The sequence below is a fragment of the Gavialis gangeticus genome, unplaced genomic scaffold, assembly GCF_001723915.1.
Source record: "Gavialis gangeticus isolate Ggan-Ray unplaced genomic scaffold, GavGan_comp1, whole genome shotgun sequence".
NCBI lineage: Eukaryota > Metazoa > Chordata > Crocodylia > Gavialidae > Gavialis > Gavialis gangeticus.
In genome coordinates, this window is record NW_017729025.1 from 33,907,825 (window position 1) to 33,914,437 (window position 6,613).

General features: G+C 41.6%; 1 long non-coding RNA gene across 1 annotated transcript in view; it reads right to left on the minus strand.

Moving 5' to 3' along the window:
• The window catches only part of LOC109298479, a 28,364-nt gene extending 21,985 nt beyond the window's left edge, over positions 1-6,379 (minus strand). Inside the window, exon 1 of the long non-coding RNA XR_002097620.1 lies at positions 6,182-6,379. This is a non-coding gene — a long non-coding RNA (uncharacterized LOC109298479). The remainder of the gene's footprint in view (positions 1-6,181) is intronic.
• Between the last annotated feature and the right edge of the window lie 234 nt (positions 6,380-6,613).

Genomic DNA, 6,613 nt, shown 5'->3' on the forward strand with positions numbered 1-6,613 from the left:
AATTGGGAAGGAAACTAAAATTTTGAGAGTGCCATATGGAGCTTGTGGGGGTGACCCAGAGAGCCTAAAGGAGATCCACTAAAGGAGCAGGACACTTAAATTCTGCCTGAGTCTAAAACTGCAGTTGTAAAAATCTTCGCTTAGCTGCTGCGTTTTCCTTGAGGTGCCTCCATAGGTACCTTATTGCCATCTGGAAAAATTCCCCAAGATTCTAGAGTCTGGCATCTGCACCTGTCCTGAACTTGTCCCAGTTTTGAGAGGGCTGAGCAGCTTGGTGCATAGCCTAATCTTAGCCCCAGCTGAGGTCCAAAAACAAAGTATTCCTTTGCCTAAATCCCCCACAGGCTTCCATCTGGTAGGTGCTGCCTTAGAGCATTTCCCCTCACAGTGACAGTCTGGCTTCTTATAAAATGCAGTTGCAGCAGCCCCATGCTAAGATGAGGTTGGTCACCTTATGTAATGGCTATTGGACAGATCCCTCGGCCAGGAAGTGGGAGACTCTAGTTTAATACCTTCCTCAGCCTGAGAAGGTTCAAATCATATTTCTGATACTTCAGCAGTGTGCTGTAGACCAGTGGTCCCCAAAGTGGGGAGCGCGTACTGCACGGGGTGCGCAAGACGATCCATTGGGGTGCAGCAAGAAAATATTAGAACTTCTATTTATATTTATATAAATATACATATATTGGGGGGGGGGTGCTCAAAAATTTTTTACTAATGGGGTGCGCAATCAAAAAAGTTTGGAGACCACTGCTCTAGACACCAAGTGAAAGACTGGGCTGGAATACAGCCCTTCCTGCTTAAGAAATGAATGAAAGATTCATCAGCCCAGAAAGGGATGAAGCAGGAGCATTGCTGAGAGGTTAAGGTACTCAACTGGGAAGTGAGAGACCTCTGTTTTAACCTCCTCCCAGCACTGCTTCTGTGTATTAGCCAGTAAACACTAACTCCACCTTTGTTTTATCGGAAGAGAAAGCCATGTTCTTGTTCTTCCGTAGAATGGCTGTAGATGAGGAAGAGAAGGCTTCCGTGCAGGGTGGAGCAGCCGGAGTCGATTAGTGCACCCTTAGCAAAACAAATTGGATTGATCAGCTGGGAATTGGTGCGCCTTCAGGAAAATGCAGACCTGATCCAATCTCTTTGTGGGCCATAAATTGCCAACCCCCAGCTCAGTGGATGTAATTTCTTTCTTTCTCTAGTGAAATAGTAATATCTACATAAAATTACTTTATAATGGCATGATTTATTTTTCTTTCCACATGGGAAAGAAAAATAATATTATATAGGGCTATATAATATGATGGTGTTCTATAAAACACCATCATATTATATAGCCCTATCCTCACTATTATGACTTTACCAAGATACTTAAAGTAGTATAGCATTCTAGTTAAGACAAGCCCTGAATATTTGCTTCCAGTGTTCTTGAGCCTATTTATTTTCTTTTATCAGTTTCCAGCATAATTAATATACTGCTGACAACCAAGAGGGCTTTTTTCCTACAGTTACTGAGAGGAGAAAAGCCTTTTGGGTCCTCTCACAATGCTTAAGGTATAAAGGCAGGAGACAGAAAATAAACAGGATCAGGACCAGCAAGACCAACACACAGGGGAAAGAATATCGTTAACAAGAATTGGAGGTCTACATTTGTTCCCATAAGTGGAGAGTGTCATGGGGGTGGAGGAATAACTGCATCCCTCAGATGGTACCTTTTGGTGTTTGGTTATAAGGTTTCTTTGTGTGAAAAACAGATGCAAGACTAGAAGGGTCTGGCCTGTGCTTTGCTCTTCGTGCACTCTGCCTTCTGGTACATGTGGAATGTAGTTTCCCTCCTCCACGTCCCTCTGTGTGCATTGGAATGCAAGACTAACATAATGGAGAAAAAATACCTTTTCTGAGAATCAACCATCAGTGTTTTAGAGCACACTGAATAAGAAAATCTCTGTATAAAATGAACCACTGCATGAATATAGCAGTTCAAATTCACTGCTGGCAAAAGTGGAGTCTACTTTGACTTTTTATGCTAGTTGTAATAGTGTTAAAACTAACCTAGTAACTGTCATATTTAATACTAGGAAATACAGTATACAGTCCTATGGGAAAACAAAGGCATTTGACTGTTATTCCCCGTTTAATTTAATTGCTTTTTTTAAGACAAAAATCAGTGTATTTTATGAACATTTTTCCAGTGTGCCAAAAGATCCCAGTGTTCCAAAATATAAATGTAGATTGTTGCTTCACAGGGCCCCCTCCAAACATGCCATGTGACTCAGGGTAGTGTTACTTTTGTGGACACACTCCAAAACATACCATGTGACTCATGGAAATGTTCCTTTCATATGAAAAATCTTCAAAGTCTGTAACATATGATATAATAAATCTGTTTCACCCGTATCTGAAGAACTAATTGGACCAGTTCCTTACTGTGTTTAAAATCGGCAAATCTTTATTGGATTATGAAATTATGGTGACTTGCATAATCTGAAGAGCCAGTCAGTTGTGTTAATTTTTACTGTGAGCTAGGCTTTCTTCTATCACTTGCCCATAAAGATGTGTGTTACAGCTAAAAGAAAAGCATAAAAGTGCTTCCTTTGTTCCTTATTTTGAATGTCTTTTATTAAGGGCCATTCCTAAGGCTGCAATAATATGTTCAAATTTACATTTCTTTCATGTCCAAAAACTCCTATTTTAATAAGTGTAGACCCAGATGATTTTGGAAATCATGTTCCCCAATGAATTCTGCTTGAGTTTATGAACTCTCTGTACATAGTTTAATCCAACTACAACTCCATTTTTACTCTAAAGCAAGTCTGCCTTCTTTGTTGCCTGTTTATGGGGTTTTAACACAGAAGTAATGATGGAGGGATGGTCTTTTACTCGAATAGAAACATCCATGGCCAATCCAAGAAACTCTGTCCATCCAGGTAGGCTAATAACTAACTAAGCAACAAATTTATCTGATAGGGCTAATCAGGATATCACATGACCAGAGAAGACTGTCATTGTCTCACCAGGAATTTTAGAGAAGAAGAAAAGCAGAAAGGAAGGCTGTGCAAAAGGAGGAACTTGGACTTTCAGAGGGTCCTGATCTGTTTCGAAAGACTATTGCGGAGTGGTGAGGAGACTGATGCACCAAAGAGTGAGTGGGAGTTTTACTCTTTTGTTAGGGTCCATATCTCTTCATTTTTCAGCATAGAAGTTTTATGCGTTTCAACTGTCATATCTACAGAGTGGTTAGCTGGGAAAGGATGTGGGCATAAGCAGATAGGGGGTCTTAGCAGGGTCTAAACAGGTGCTGGAGTCCTCCAGCAACTGAATTGTGAGACCTCACTTCTGTGAAGGCATAGAAGAGTCTGCCCAGGAAATGTCAGAAGATAAAGAAGATGATGCTAGAGAGACTGGTTAGACCAAGGGAAAGTCTAAGTATAGGACTGGACTGTAGGTCCAGTGTGGAGCTGTTCACCTGAGGGAGCTTTACCATGACACACTTATCCATGAATGTCACTTTTGAGAGCTCAGAATTAAAGATTATAACTATTGTCCCACATAAAGCTGTGTACTTGTGCCTTTAAGTAATGGCACCATTGCATTTGAATGCTAGAGTCCCTTGCTCAATTTTGAGGAGGGAAAGAAGCTTTCTATAAAAGTTTTAGTAGCACCTTCTGGTGTTTTTTACACAGTCCATGCAGAATCAGGTGCTGCTAGCAGGTCTAAGTCAAGAGTAAAGCTCTTTAACATCTTTACTATGTCAAGAAAAGCCTCCATGTTGACGCCTATATCATTCCAAAGATGTGTATCACTGGCAGGATATACATAAGCCCTGCCTTTCCCTTTGCAGTCACTTCCGCAAGTCTTCCAAGTGACTTGTAACATTTGAATAATGAGTTTATATCAGTCTGCAAATAATGTACAAAGAAATGTCATGATTTGTATAACACCTACCTGGCATCAGTTCCAAGAATGAATAAGTGGGTGTGTTGCACTAAAAATAGTAGCCCAACTACCTTTTGACATGATAAATACCTCCACATTGTTGTAAAGATGCTGCACAGGCTATGCCTAAAGACGAAGAGGTGGTAATGCCATTGCTACTTTCACATGCTAGCAGCTGTATTTGGTGCTTCCCGCCAGTCTCTTGGGCATTCTGCCTATCACAGGAAACACTCAAAACTGCTGCACATTAAAACAAACCACAAATGTTTCTCAGTGAGAGAGAGAGAGATGTTTTCCTGGAAGAAATGCACGCATTTCAAGAATGAGCTCCTTTTTCTAAGAAGTACTCTACTTTCCCACTTCATTTTAATCCTTTCTTGGTTCTACAGGTGTGGTGGAAATTGTTTTTATGGTTTGCATAACGCACTGGTTTTGTAAAAACAATGACTGAGATGTTTAATTCATGTTGGTTGCCTGTACAATGAACTGTATAACTAAGCATGTCTAAAACTACTCTTGCTATAGCAAAATCTGATCAATCTATACCCCATTTAATATTGAATCTGCATCAAAAGCTAATAAAGGATAACAATGCATCAACAGTGAGTAATGTTACAGGAGAACTTGAATGCAACTCTATTTAACGCTAAAGGCAACACTTAATGTGCACAACATAGGCAAGTGCAAGTAGTCAGTGAAGGAAACCTTTCTGAAAGCACTTTTTTGTCTTGAGATCAGCATCTAATCTTTTCTTCTTATCTGGTAGACTCATAGTAAATGACTCACTACTTCCATTTGTGCTACTCTTGAGTAGAGATGCATAGTATAAATACAGTTAGCATCAGTCATCTACTTCCAGAGTAAGGAGGAGAAACTCAGTTGTGGAATGGGGTAAGTGCCACTACTCCAGCACTGTACTCTCATCAACCAGTCCTGTGGAAACTTCCTTAGGAACCTTGTAGACCCCCTTATTTTGCAAGAGATGGACTGGCCATCCTCCAGGTCATCAGTCCTATTCAATCACATGGAACATATTTCTAAATGAACTCTGTCACTCCTACCTAGGTGTGTGTGTATTGGTAGGGTGGGGTAAGGAAGGGCAGTTAGATGGAAGAAGTACCCAAAGCAAAGATAGAAATAAGGAGCTATTAACAGTTCACTGGTAAAAATCCAGGAGCCAGTGCGGAAGCATGTGGTCTATATGTGGATATCCAGTGTGATCAACCCTGAAATTAATCCTCATGCACCTTGAATGAGCTAGGGAGCTAAGCACTGACCGGATTATGCCTGTGAGGAAACTGAGCCAGGCAGGGGTGACTAGTGCCTCCTGAGTCTGGGGGGGGACACAATATATGGGCGGGCCCTGGGGGAGGCCAAAAGCCCCATATCCTATACTTGTGTGCTGTGGCTTAGTGCTCCCCCTCAACACTCTGTTGGCCCACATGGCAAAAAAACTGCCCCATCCTGAGCGGTGCCAAGTCAGGGGCCAATCTCCAGGGGGAACACATGCCCCCCCCCCCAGGCCCTCCCTACCAGTCGCTTGTGGAGCCAGGGAAATGAGGGAACTTCAATGTCAGGGAAAGAATTGGAAGTGAAACCAGAGGACAAGCTGCATTAAATCTGCATCTACAGCTTGACACAGCAATAGCTGTTATTTTTTTCCTCTTGCAGGTCTTTCCCATCAGGCCCCACACAAGCATGCATTGATGCCCAGGGGCATGCGCAAATATGCAGGCAGCCTGTCTTTCCAATACTGGTAACTGACAACACTGCCAAGAAAATTAACCAGCCCAAGTGTGAAATTTGCTTCCCCACTCTTATGAAGATGCTAAAGGAAAAATGGTATTTTATGGACTTAAAAACCTTACTCCACATAAATGTAAAAACAGACTTTGTCAAAGCTTTGCCAGTTGGTATACTTTCCCTGGGTTCAAAAAATCCCTTCTTCCAGCAGCTGGAGTTTGCTACAGTACCTATCCCACTTTAATACCATGTAAAAAGGCCTAGGCATGTAACACATGGTGGTTTGGTTATAGCTAAATTCTCTGCTGAAGGCCAAACTGCAGGATGTTCATGGTTGTTGGGAGTCCTTTTCTGGTTATGTTAATGGAAAACCCCCTCCCATATTGGTAAAACAAGACCCTACTTGTCACTGTTTCTATAATGTATTAAAATATTTAATGTGAACAGGTGTGTTACATATTTGAGAAGGTAGGAAGGGAGAATATATGTTGATCAAAAATGGTACCTGAGTGACACTGGAAGCAACTACTATGACGGTCAGTAGTTTTCAGTCTCTTTGTTCCTATTTTGAAGAATCGTGCATGTTTTACATGCATATGCTTATATGGTCAGTCCTGTTGCTGTTTGCGGTAGTCTGGAATGACTTCCTTGTTCTCGTCGTGTTCCTATAGTGTTGTTCCTCTGCCTTGGAGGCAGTCATTCAAGAAAAAAGATGAGCTTGATGTAGGTCCCTGGAGACCCAAGTGTGATTTCATCAGGGCTACTTAAATGGTGAAGCGTTTTTTTCAAAAAGTCCCAATTTGCTTGTCCCTTGAGGTTGGTGACTTAAAGGCCTGGCCCCTGAAGTCATGCAGTTCCCTGGGACTCTCCATTTTCCTTGTTTCTAAGGAAGTTTCTTGTTCTCACAGTTGCAGAGAAAAGCCTGAACTTGTGGAGC